Source organism: Perissodus microlepis, chromosome 7 (genome assembly GCF_051167445.1).
Source record: "Perissodus microlepis isolate ML-2025 ecotype Zambia chromosome 7, ASM5116744v1, whole genome shotgun sequence".
NCBI lineage: Eukaryota > Metazoa > Chordata > Actinopteri > Cichliformes > Cichlidae > Perissodus > Perissodus microlepis.
In genome coordinates this window covers 15988393-16001216 of record NC_140467.1, presented here as the reverse complement: position 1 = coordinate 16001216, position 12824 = coordinate 15988393, and the positions used below count along the sequence as shown (strand labels likewise).

Below are 12824 nucleotides of genomic sequence, written 5' to 3'. Positions count from 1 at the left end.
ATCTGAGCGCTCAACGTTCTCCTTTAAAACGAGCAGGCACACGCGGGACCAGTGAAAGGTATGCTCTCCTGTAGTTGAATCAGGACCGCGATGTGTTTTATTCATATAGATGAAATATTCATTAGCCTTCATTGTCTGTGTCTCTTACACGTAAGCCGATTAAAAATCAAGACGGACTACGGCCGCAAATTGGTTAGCTTCGTGTAGGGGTGTAAAAACAATGCAAATGGATGGAAGGAGTTCCCAATGGGCGTCAGCAGATTGTGTTCATGCAGCATGCAAATGCGTAAAGCATGAAGCTGGTCCAAGCCCTCAAACCAGTTGCTGAATAGTTGCTGCACTATAGAGAGGGATGGATTTCTGTTGATGGAAGCCTCCAACGAGAGATGCATACCAAAGACCTCCCACCCTAAGAAAGCATTTTCACACAAAGCAAGAGGCACACATTTCTGCCATATACACACATACATATAAGCTTGGCCAGTCATTCATGCTCGAACAGGCAGGCAGCACCAAGCACACGAAAAGAAACAGCGTGATGTGAAATGGTTTAGCTTCATGAGGTGTATGAACAGCAACAGCCCGAGGCAGGAGAAATGACAGGGAGAAAAAGCGTCCTTTTTCCTCTGAGAAAGGTGTGCTCACACTTCTTTTGTGGAGCAGCAGGGACATGTCAGGGGCAAAGTCCCCATGTCTCCATCTCTAATTGGAGCGTATCCCTCTGCCCTGTCCCCATCACACTATGGTGAATGCAGGATGCTGTGCTAATGGATAGCCCCCCTGCGGAGGGCTTGTCCTTGATGTGCGATTTGACGGCAGCCCTTGCTGAGGGTAGACTGCAGATTAGAGGCAAATCAGAAGATTTGTTTGTCCTCTCCAAGCGGGGTGGAACATTCAAGGAGAGAGACCAGCCGTGTGCTGTGATGGAGTGGGTTGGACCGGTACGACAGATGTGTGTTAGTGTGACTGATGTGTTTTGGGTGAGCAGGCTGTGCTGGGTCACCGACACCTGGAGAACGAACATAAGCCCGTCCAAGAAATGCCTGGGCATACTGATGCTGTGTTTGTTTCGATCACTGTCCAAATGGCGAGCTGAGCCAAAGGTAGCTTTCTGTGATAGCACCTTTGGTGAAGATTTAGGAGAAGATAACGATGTTGTAATTACCTGTGCTAAATTGGAACTGTGGCTGCTCAATGAGGTATAAACAAGGTTTCTCTGGTCCCCTTGGGGTAATTGTTTCAGAAGCCTGCAACAGCCCGGTCCAGTGATGGTGAAATTGGAAGGGGTGGTATCCTGTAATTTCTCAGACCACTGAAGCGTGCCCTGTGTGTGGGCTGAAACTCAGGCTGATTCCAAATGGAAGCATAACTTTTTGTTCCCTCTTACTGTAAGAGTCAAAGTCATTGGTCTCAATCAGCTTTAAACCTGGAGATGATAGGGGCCTATGGGTCATTGGGCACCACCTGTGCTGTCTTTTGCATTTTAGTGAGTATCCCAATTCCTATTACGGAACACTTTGTTCGGTCACAGGCGCAGATTTTTTTGAAAATGCTGTATTAAAATATGCGCACAGGTGGTTAAATCTATGTTCCAATAAGCAGAAATAGTTCTGAAGGGAAAAAAAAAAGAAGAAGCATATCCTACTCGACGCTCCTTGCAGATGGCTTGTCTGTTAATATTAGCATAATAGCATTCTGAGCACACTTGCAGAAATTCACTTATTCATCACAGCATCGGGCCAAGCTAAATAATACCGCGGCCCTTGAGCTTTCAAGGGGCGACATGATTTCAAATATTTGAAGCAGATTCACTGTGTACAGTCTAAACAAGTGCTCAAATTAATTGCTGAATGCTAATACAAGCAGACAGCACTGCACGGTGAGATGTCATGCCCGTCATGCAGGCTTGACCACAGGAAAGCTGCGAAGCAATGGGTTATCCCTCTGATCTGGCAGGCTCAATCCTGGTCCCAAATCACACCATGTAACCAGAATTCGCGGCCACAGCCTTAACGCTGTGAGCTCCCTCTGATTTAAAGCCCTACTTTTCATTTTATCTTTTGTATGCGACTGACCAGCGCAGCATCGCTTCAAAACATGAACCACAACTAGTTATATCAAAGTTTCATTATTCTACAGTCACCCCTTTTTTCACTGTACCACAAAACAGCCTGAACCTCATGGTGGGCTTTCTGTAAGACTGAAAGATAAGAGGAATCTGAAATAACACGCCGCAGCAAACTCGCACAGGTAATATCTTTTTTGACTGCTGTAAGAGAAAATGCAATATAATGCATCAAAGTCACATAGATTAAAACACCCACCCACACACCCACACACAAAAGCATAGGGCAGCCACCAAAAAGCATGCAGTGCAGCTTCTCGCTGACATGCTCCGGGCCATGCTTAATAGCATGTTGCTTACATTATTTTAAAACTTTAAACTAGAGGCCTCTTTATTAACACGCATATTACATTATCGAGATGGTCCAGGCCACATTACTGTCATGTATGCCCATCAAAGTCCCCCATGAATTTAATTAAGCGTGTTGTCTTTAGTATGCTACGGGCTGCTCATAAAGACGTCACGTAGCGGAATACATTTCGTGCCCTTCCCCCATCTTCATCAGAACGATTCAGTAGATTTCTCACTACTCGACAGTGGACTGATTAAGGCAGAAGAATGAAAATATTGACTTTCTGGAAATCTGGGGGCAGATGTAATCATGACAGTGATCATCACAGAAAATCAATCCTTAATATTGTCATGAAAGCTAGTCCATATATAGGATATTATAATTGCTGCACTAAATATCACATGGTGACATTTACATACCACACGAGACATTGTTGTGCCTACAGGCAGAGAGCGCAACCATGCAGATTACAGATATTTATTCATGTACAGCAGAAGTGGTGATTTAACAAAATAAAGTGTTTAAATTCAATTAAAGATGAGTAAACATAAACCCTTAAAGGCACCCTCAGTTGTTATTTTGAGTTTACTTAATAGAAAAAACAATGTTGTACTCATGAATACACATTAATTAGTGGGTGATTATGTATTCTAACAAACTTGCACGTTCTCATAAACGTGCAATTAAACCATTACACACAGGAGCGGGCGCCACTTTGTGGAAGCTGCCATGTTGTCCCACCATCTTGAATACAGGGGCCGAGAGAGACCAGTCACACATTTAGTTTGCCAAAGGCCGAGGACAAGAGAACTCGTAAGTGTTCATGTGCAAATTTTTATGTATGTTTTAGCTTCAGATTCAAGATATGAAAGAGCTTGTTTAATCGTCAGAGATGGGTTTCCCTTCACCACAGATGTGAAAGAAACAACGTGAACTTCCTCCTCACTTCAAGCCTCATGTCATGTACGGAAGTCAGTACTCTAGGTCAGCGGTCCCCAACAGAATTGCCAACTCCTCAGTAAGGAAAATCGCTATTGGCTGTCCTAAAAGTCGCTAGAAGTCGCTAAAAGAGGTCATCGCCTAATTTGCATAATTGGTCATGCTAATCTAATTGTAACCTATGTTGTTGGAGAGAGAAATAACATCGTGGAAGAGACATAAAGTGAGTAAAAAACGTCCTAAATGCAGTTAGAATTTATTTAGAACTACAAATTAAATTTCTTTTAGCAATTATTGTTTTTTTTAATGTCACAATTCCAACCCTGCTCCTTTACCCGGGCTTGGACCGGCAAAAGTGACCCGAAATAGGCACTCTGGTGGAGTTACTTTGTGTGTGTGTGTTTATAAGTAGTTTTAAACCTTGTGATCCACAAAACAGCATAAGAGTAAAAGAGTAAAAGAAGAACTGACTGCGTTACAGCACCCGCTGCTTGTTGAGAGTAAAAGTGATACGCGCTTTCACGTCTTTTTTTAGCGACTTTTTTTAGAAAAAAAGTCGCTAAGGGGTCTGAAAACTCGCTAAATATAGCGACAAAGTCGCTAAGTTGACAACACTGGTCCCCAACCTTTTTTGCGCCACGGACCGGTTTATGCCCGACAATATTTTCACGGACCGGCCTTTAAGGTGTCGCGGATAAATACAACAAAATAAAACTAGTACCGGTACCGAAAAAAAGAAGATTTATTCATAACACACGTGAAAACACCCAGGAAAACCGAGTTAACGATAAAAAACGATAACAAAATAACGCTGAAAACCGATAAAAACCCTGAAAACCATACATTTCACACCTGAGCCTCAACTCTCGCGGCCCGGTACCAAACGACTCACGGACCGGGGGTTGGGGACCGCTGCTCTAGGACATTAAAACGTGCATAAATATTTATTGCCAGCAGATTAGACATGTGACCCCAATACCTCTGAAGCGCTGACAACAACCCGGCTGGTTTTAAGCTAACATTATGTTAGCTAACTCTGATAAACAGCTTGATTACATTCTCACAGTGTACGAGAGTTTATTCACTAACGGTCTAGGTTTAAACCTGGAAGCCTCGAAAGAATTACGCACTTAAAATGTGCAATGTACTGACATCTAGTGGTGAGATTTTACACACAGTTACTTTAAACATGTAGGCTTTCCCCTGACTGCTAACTCGTAAATTCTAATCCACGAGTAAAGACAGACATCTTATTTGGATATGAGTATCGACTATTTATTAAATAAGCAGGCAATGCCTGTCACAACCCCGTTGTCTTCATTTTAAAAAAAATACTTCTGGATTATGTGGATCATTTGCTTTTAAACCCTTAATCCAACCCACTGCTTTTAAACAGTGGGTTGGATGACTTTATGAAGTGTGAAATGAGCCACTCTTAAAGACAAAGAAGCCCACAGAAAATTATCATCTGATTCTGTTGTTTCCATTCAGAGCGCTGGACCCTTTTGACGTCTTTCAGCTCACTGCTTTAGTCTTACAGCTCCCGAATTTACTGCTGCTGGCTGCGTGCCGAGGAAACACCAACTGCACTTGTAGTGCGAACTGAAACATAACCCCAGTGTTGCTTAAGCTCTGCTTTATGTGCAAACAGACAGCTGTTTCCTAGCACGTATCAACTTTACAAGATTATAATATGTCACTATCAATTCTGCCGGGCGGGCATTAATTCTACATCACAACAAAGCAATAAAATGTTGTCTTGCCGATGCCAGCCTCTCCTTTTTATCCTGTCATGGTGGAAGACTTTATAAGACATAATAACATGGATCAAGTGGGTAATGAGATGTGGCTCAACCTTGAATTTCATTTGCAACATCCGGAGTCTCATTGTCATGTGCATATATTGCCCCTTTCTCTGTAACGAACATTTAATGGAGCATTTTTGTTTGTTTGTTGTGGGTTTTTTTTTTTTTTTTAACATGACAGGGGAGGGGGTTAGGGAGAGCTTACAATTATGCTATTATTCCCAGTGTGCCCTGTTAGGCTAAATACTTCAAATCCATCAGAAAAGACATAATTAATCTGGTTCATTTGACAGGGATAATAAACCCTGTGTAATAAGCATTATGTGAAAGTGATTGGCAGCTTGTTGTTGGGTCTTTAGGTGAAGAAAATAAGAGGGAGCTCAAATATGTGTGCGCGCGCTGATGTACATGCCCAAATTATGTGTGTGTGTGTGTGTGTTTGTCTATATTTATGGTGGAGCTGGGGGGGTTAGTGTGAGGGGGTGCGATACAGTTTGTGTGTTGTGATCCAGTCCCAGCTGTGTCTCATTAACTGCTGTCATTTTAATCCTCTTAGTCAAATCCCATAATTTTGTCCATCAACAAAAACACAAGCAACAGGGCAAGAATAAGCTGCAGCTTCAGCCATTGCGAACGGAGGAAGTCAAGACGGAGTCGACACACAAACGCAGCTACCCCGGTGTTATGTAAAACAATCAGGGAGGCTTTGCTTTTAAAATTTCATTGACTGTTTTTGGTGCACAGCCACTGTTAATCTGGTTTGGACTCCAGGAGTTCAAAGGATTTGTTGTTTGTGGCTCCACTCGGTTCATCTGCAGATTCCCCCCGGGGATCATCAGCAGATCAGGTTGCGTTACGTAGCACTCTGAATTCCTGCACATTCCCTTCTTCCCATGTGAATTTATTTGAAAATGTATGACTGATTCACTTTCTGCCTCCGAGTGGCCCGACAGTCCTCTCCCCTCTGCGATGAAAGCTATTTTCTTCTCTTTCCTCACACTGACAGCTGGTGTGTGCTCTTCACCGCCAACACTTCAGCACAGACCAGCTCTATGTATAGATCGCTGTCATTGAAAAAGCCTATTTCGGTTTGCTCTTGGTGCTATGAATATATGTGCAACATTCCCCTGTGCTTTATTTCCGACGCAATTGCCTCCTTTTCTCCAAATGAGTGCAGTAACGCTGCGACGCACAAGCTCTCGCCAGGGTACATAAAAAGCCGACTTTCTTCGCGATGAGAAACTTGACTTGATTGTCCAAATGTCAAGTTGTCCCTTAAGAGGCTTTGCAATGCACACAGAGCTTGTGGTTTGTTTTAATTGTGACATTTATGAGTTGTAGGAGAGCAGCATTTATGCCACCTTTCCCCTGTGCCAAAGCTACCCGGAGGAATTTATTTTCTTTCTTTCTTTTTTCCACGAGAGTGAGTCGTCCATTAATTGTGGGCACAACTGGTGAATCGATCTGTCAGGTAGTATTTTCCCGAGCTGCAAATTAGTTTCCCCAGCAGCTGTTACACTAAGTATAAGAGGGCTGAAGAGTGTCTCTGCCCAGTATAAAGTAATACCACACTGCGTTGCCATAGCTTCCCATGATGCCTATAAAGTTCAAATCAACACATTGCAATTACCATCTATTCCTCAGTGAATGTCTGCCTGTAGTGGCTGCCTCCACCAGGAGAGTTAGGACAAGCTTCACTGCTTTATTCCCCTGTATGTCATCCTGGACTGAAAAACAAGATTAAATTGGTTCTGCTCAACTATTTGCTGTCAGCTAAAAGTAGATGGTTCAGCCTCGGAGAAAAAGGTATTCTGAGAATGTGCGACCAAACACTCGCTCGCGCAGACAACAGAGGTGTGTGCGGATGCAGATGCACGTGCACAACCTGACACTCGCACACAAATAAACGAAACAAATTCAAAGGCGAGCTCAAAAATGCGCACGCGCAATCAAAAATAAGGCATGCACGGGAAGACGATTGCACACGCGTTAGCGGCGTGTCAGAAGTCTGTCATTTCTTGTTTGGAAGATGTGAAGGCGTAGGCCAGATTTGTGACCTTTGCTGTGACTGTAAGGCATGTTTCTCTCTCTTTGGAGAAGATGATTAATTTCTGTTATTTACATTACTGCCCTGAAGGCTTCTCGATAGGCCTCACGCATTTGTCATTTCCACTGCGCTGTTTTTCAAATGGAAATGAAATAGAATGTACAGTCTCCTGGGTGTGCCTCACCAAGAGTCTTTAAAGCAGAGAAGACGCTAGGAAAAAAAAAAAGAAAGGAAAAAAAAATCTGAGCTATTTGCTCATAATAAAACGGCTGTGTCAACATGGTGCTGCAGCGTTCACACAGTGCAGTCTTGAGGCTCTGGTAAACAATACATCCTCGCCATTTCCACCACCACTGTTCTTGCTTAATTAGAGCTCTGATTGGATGTTCACAGCTCATAAAGCAGCCATAACACTGGTTCAGTCAGCTGCAGATCTGCACTGCTTTTTAACATTATTTTATCGCCTGCAGGAACCAGTAGATCCCCAGATGTCTGCCTGTGTATTCCCATACATGCAGCTAACACACACACACACACACATCTCAGTGAAACACCTTGTGAATTTGTGTTCACCATGTTCTCACTTCCCATTCTTCCTCTCCTCCAGCAGTTCAGGGCTTATTTCTTTCACCTCCTGGGAGTGTGGCAAGAGAGTAAAAGAAAAGTGAGAGGGAGTTAAAGGGAAAGTGAGAAAAACTTGAAGGTGTCCTGAGAGTGCTTTTGCCATACGGAAAAAGCTGCGGCTAATCCTCAGAGTGTCACTCTCCGCATCCTAAATAAGAACATCCTTTCGTACGGTATGTGCAGACACTTCCCAAGACGTGACTAGGCTCTAGCCCACCTCACACAACCTTGGAAAAATAAAACCAATCAACTCTTCATCATCATCGTCTTTTGTTCTGACCAACAAAACTGAACTGTATTTGCTGTTGGAAGAAAAACAGAAGCACAAAGTCACCGCTTTCATTACTAGAGCCTGGTGATTTTTACCTAAATGGTCTGATTAGAAAACAGCAACCACTGATGAGCCATAAATGAGTTATGGTCATTTATGCTAATCCAAGCAACACACACACACCATACAAGCACCTCGTTTTATGTTAAACAAACACTTTATTTTCCCAGTGAGAGATGCTGGCATTTGTTCCCCTGGGCTGTATTACTACAGCTGGCCTATAGCTATGATCATAACTTAACGTCTCCATAATGGGCTTGGCCCTCTGAGCAAGCTGACCTGTTAGGTTTGGGACTGCTTGACAGCAGTAATTACACATGTGAGCTATTTAAATGAGCATGATTAGCCAGTAACAAGCTGGAAGAGCGAAAGGAGGTGATTAGACAACGGCATGCTGATTCATCCGCCAGTGGGGGAAAAAAAACCAAGCCGCTGCAGGTGAATATTTGTGTTGCTTTATGCAGCAAAAGTTGATCTAATGATGTTTATACTCCTGGTGGTGAACTCAACCATAATGAGAAAGTTAAATTGTAATAAAATGGGGTTTTTACCACTCTAATTTAGACACGAGGCACACCGAGGCAGGCTGAAATGGAAGTGCTTTTATGGTGCCGCTCAGGCAGATCAGAAAGTGGAAATATATTTAATATCAGCAGTTCAGTTTGTGTCGCTCACCTTGTGTTTGTTCCAGCCTCTTGTTTAATTTAACCACATGCTTGTGCTGTAGCGTAGCCCCTGAGCTGCTCTCAAAGCCTCAGCGTTGCCCTCGGGCACTTTTTTCCCTTCTGTAGGAAAAAAAAAAGATACCAATGTCTTAGCGTATCAAAATGTTGCGCCTTAATGTGGCAGCTTTATTTATAGAATGAAGGTTTTATAATTATTTCAGCATCAAAAGGCACGCTCTGTGTCATTCTAAAGTCTGTATGTGCTCCTTGCCATCATAACATCTGACAAGCAGCTCCAGGCGCTTCACTGTGTGCACTGTGAGCAAGAGTCCAACTCTGGCAATGTTTTCATGTGATTTCAGTAATGCTCTCTGTCCAAACGTTGTTCCATTTAGATATTCATGAACAGAAACATCCCTCTGCAATTGCTTTCTACAGCAGTAGCTCATGGATGTGTCCAAATATTTGATTTCCTGTGAAAGATAAATGAAAACACTCAGTGATGAAGTTATGACAGGGTTCCTATGATCATGATATGAAAGTTAAAGGTATCACCACAAAAAAATGGAAGAAGAAACATCCAACCACGCTGAAGTTTTAATTCTTTGGGTGACTAAGCTAGAACTGATGCTGACCTAGAGGTGGCGGCTCAGCATAAAACATAAAGTGCCCCCCCCCCCCTTACAAAACGTGATAAAATGGTGCATTAAGCAGAACATGACACCGAATTCTACTCAGTGATTTGTGGCCCTGGAGTAGGTCAATAATAACGCCGGACACATCTTCAATAAACGCTCACAAATCCATGCTCCATGCTCAAACACACATTCCATAATGATCTTTCACTCAACTTGAAAAACTTGTACAGTAGCAGCCAACTTCCACCAGCCTCTGCCATTAATAACATGTTAACGATGTATGTCTGCTTTGAAATTATAATATTTTTGCAAGGGCTCCATTTGAAATCCATCACAAATGCAAGGAGGGGTTGGGGGTATTCTGAATATGTAGCTGAGGAATTATCAGAACAAGGCCCTTCGCTGTCTGTCTGTCAATAAAACACTGTCAGATGTGCTTTGGCGAGGGGTGGTGGTGGTGGTGAGGGAAGTGGGGGGGAGACGACGACTGTTAAAGGGAGCACGGGGACTTATCTGCTCAGCTGTAAAATGATTTTCTGTCTCTTCAAGAGATACTGTGAGTGTGTGTGGGGGGGTATCAGTGATCTGAGAGTAATTAAGATACGGGCTCACATCACACAAGGGCTTTGCACGTGGGAGACGAACAGATAAAATTGAATGTGAAATAGTTGAGTTGAAAGGGGGACTTTGATTAATTACAAAACTCTCAAAGGACGGTCCACCCCCTCTTAAATTGAACTGCCATCCAATAGCAGCTGCTCAGGAGCTGACGACCTCAACACCTCCGCTTTATCTTTAATAGGCAGGTTATCTCGTTATTCATTGCAGCTCACCCATTCGTTTGTTATATTGCTCTTTCTGCAAGACTGAAATACATCATTATCTTTGTATCAAGCTGTTCCATGTAAAGATTTTCTTTAAAGGGTAAGACAATCGTGTCTTCAATGGAATTTCAATTGAGTTTTATTGAGTTTATGACATATACCCATACTGGTCTTTTCCCTGTTACTCTATACACACTGTTTGCTAAAGATGCCGATTAGAAGGTTCGCTCAGTGGTATATAACTATATCTAACTCTGATACTAACACATGAATAAATAAATAAATAAATAAACATTTGTGGGAACACACTTGCCTACTTTCTTGCTGAGAGTAAGATGAGAAGATTACCATGGCTGTCATATCTACCCATCCCACAGTTGGCTAACTTAGTTCTGCACCAAGAGTGAAAACAGGAAAGAAAGCGGTACATACCTCTACATGGTATGACAAACAGTGTCTTCTTAAATTTTGTCCTTATTGGACAGATAAACAAATATGGTGTAAAATTCTAGGCAGACTTTGTGATGTTTGAACAATGACGGTCTAGCTAGTATTTATGCTAAGGTATGCAAACCTGCTGCAGGCTGTATCATTCTATTAAAAAATGAGATATGAGTGCTATCAATCCTTTAATTAATTTTTCATTATCTCTTTTCAAAATGCTGAATTCCATGAAAGGGTAGTTGTGAAACTGCTGGATAATCAGTTGAGGCATGGTTTATTTGAAGGGTTTCAGTCAGGATCTGAATCCATTATAGCAGCACAAAAACAGCACAAGTGAAGGTTACGAACAGGGGTGCACATAAGTGGTCCGCAGGTGCGCATGCGCTGTCAAAGAAAAGACGCACACCAGATAAGAAGTAGCAACGCGCGTTTGCGTACATAAGATTTTCTAGAGGAGGACAGACATTTGTTTAGAACTCTTAAAGATGTCGAAGAAGCAAGCTCCTTTAAGCAATTACTTTGGTGTTCCTCCACCTCCAAAGAAATGTCAGAAGAAGCGCGCATTCTCAGAAAAGTGGTTGCAGGAGGTGAGCTGGCTTCAAACAAATAATGAACACACAGAGATGTGGTGCAGAATATGCCGTAAAAATCCCACTCTAGTGGACAAAAACAGTGCCTTTTATATGTACGCAAGCGCGTGTTACAACTTCTTATCTGGTGCGCGTCTTTTATTTTGACAGCGCATGCGCACCTGCGGACCACTTGTGTGCACCCCTGGTTATGAATGATCTTCTTATAGCTTTTGACAATGGACTCATCTCTGTCCTGTTAGACCTCAGTACAATGTTCAATTAATCACATTACTGACAGATTTTGATTTGTGCATATAAACCTAATATAATTTAAGCCTTTGTCACCCAGAAAAATTATTCATGGAGTTCCACAGGGTTCTGTGTCGGGACCAATACTTTTCACATTATACTCTCTTTAGATAATATTATTAAAAAACTCTGTATATATTGTCATTGCTTCGTAGATGATGAGTATCCAAGAAGCCACATGATGCTAATTAATTAAACTACAGGCATAAGGTCTAGATCGGCGGTCCCCAACCTTTTTTGTGCCACAGACCAGTTTATATCCGACAATATTTTCATAGACCGGTCTTTAAGGTGTCGCGGATAAATATAACAAAATAAAACCAGTACCAGTACCAAAAAAAGAAAGATTTATTCATAACACACGGCAAAAGACCTAGGGAAACCGAGTTAACGAGAAAAGCGATTAAAAAAAATAATGATGAAAACCAATAAAAACCCTGAAAACCATAAATTTCACGCTCAAGCCTCAAGTACTGGTCCGTGGTCTGGGGGTTGGGGACAGCTGGTCTAGATCACCTCTAGTGTTCTACTTTTTAATTTAGATAAAACTGGGGTCATATACCCTGCCTTAAAAATCTTAAAAGCGTGTTTTCTAAACAGATACTTTGGATGGCATTACCTTGGCCTCCAATAACACCATGAGGAATGTGGGAGTCATTGTTGATCAGGATATGTCCTTCAACGTGCATAAGTAAATATGTAGGGCTGCTTTTTCCATCTGTAAAATTAGAAGCGTCCTGTCTCAGAGTGATACTGAAAAACTAGTTCATGCATTTATTACTTCTAGGCTTAACTATTTTAATTCATTATTATCAGGCTACTCTAAAAGCTCCTTGAAAAGCCTCCACTTAATCCAAAACACTGGAGAGAGAGTACTAACAAGGACCAGTAAGAGAGACTATATTTTTACCACATTAGCTTCTCTTCACTAGCTTCTTGTTAAATCCAAAATTTAATTTAATTTCAGGCCCCATCATATCTTTAAAAAGCTCATACTACCTTATTATCCCAGCAAAGCACTTTCCTCTCACACTCCAGGCTTACGTGTAGTTCCTAGAGCTCCTAAAAGTAGAATGGGAGGCAGAGCTTTCAGCTTCTGGGCCCCTCTTCTGTGGATCCAGCTCCCAGTTTGGATTCAGGAGACTGACACCCTCTTTATTTTTTTATTTTTTTTTGTGTCCCGTTTGGATCTTTAGCCATCAGAATTGT

General features: G+C 42.2%; 1 long non-coding RNA gene across 3 annotated transcripts in view; it reads right to left on the bottom strand.

Annotated features, from left to right (window-relative positions):
- Nucleotides 1-12824, bottom strand: part of LOC146382843 (uncharacterized) — a 31117-nt gene that overhangs the window by 4492 nt on the left and 13801 nt on the right. For all 3 annotated transcript variants that reach the window (XR_014800680.1, XR_014800678.1, XR_014800679.1), the window contains exon 3: nt 8839-8948. This is a non-coding gene — a long non-coding RNA (uncharacterized LOC146382843). The remainder of the gene's footprint in view (nt 1-8838; nt 8949-12824) is intronic.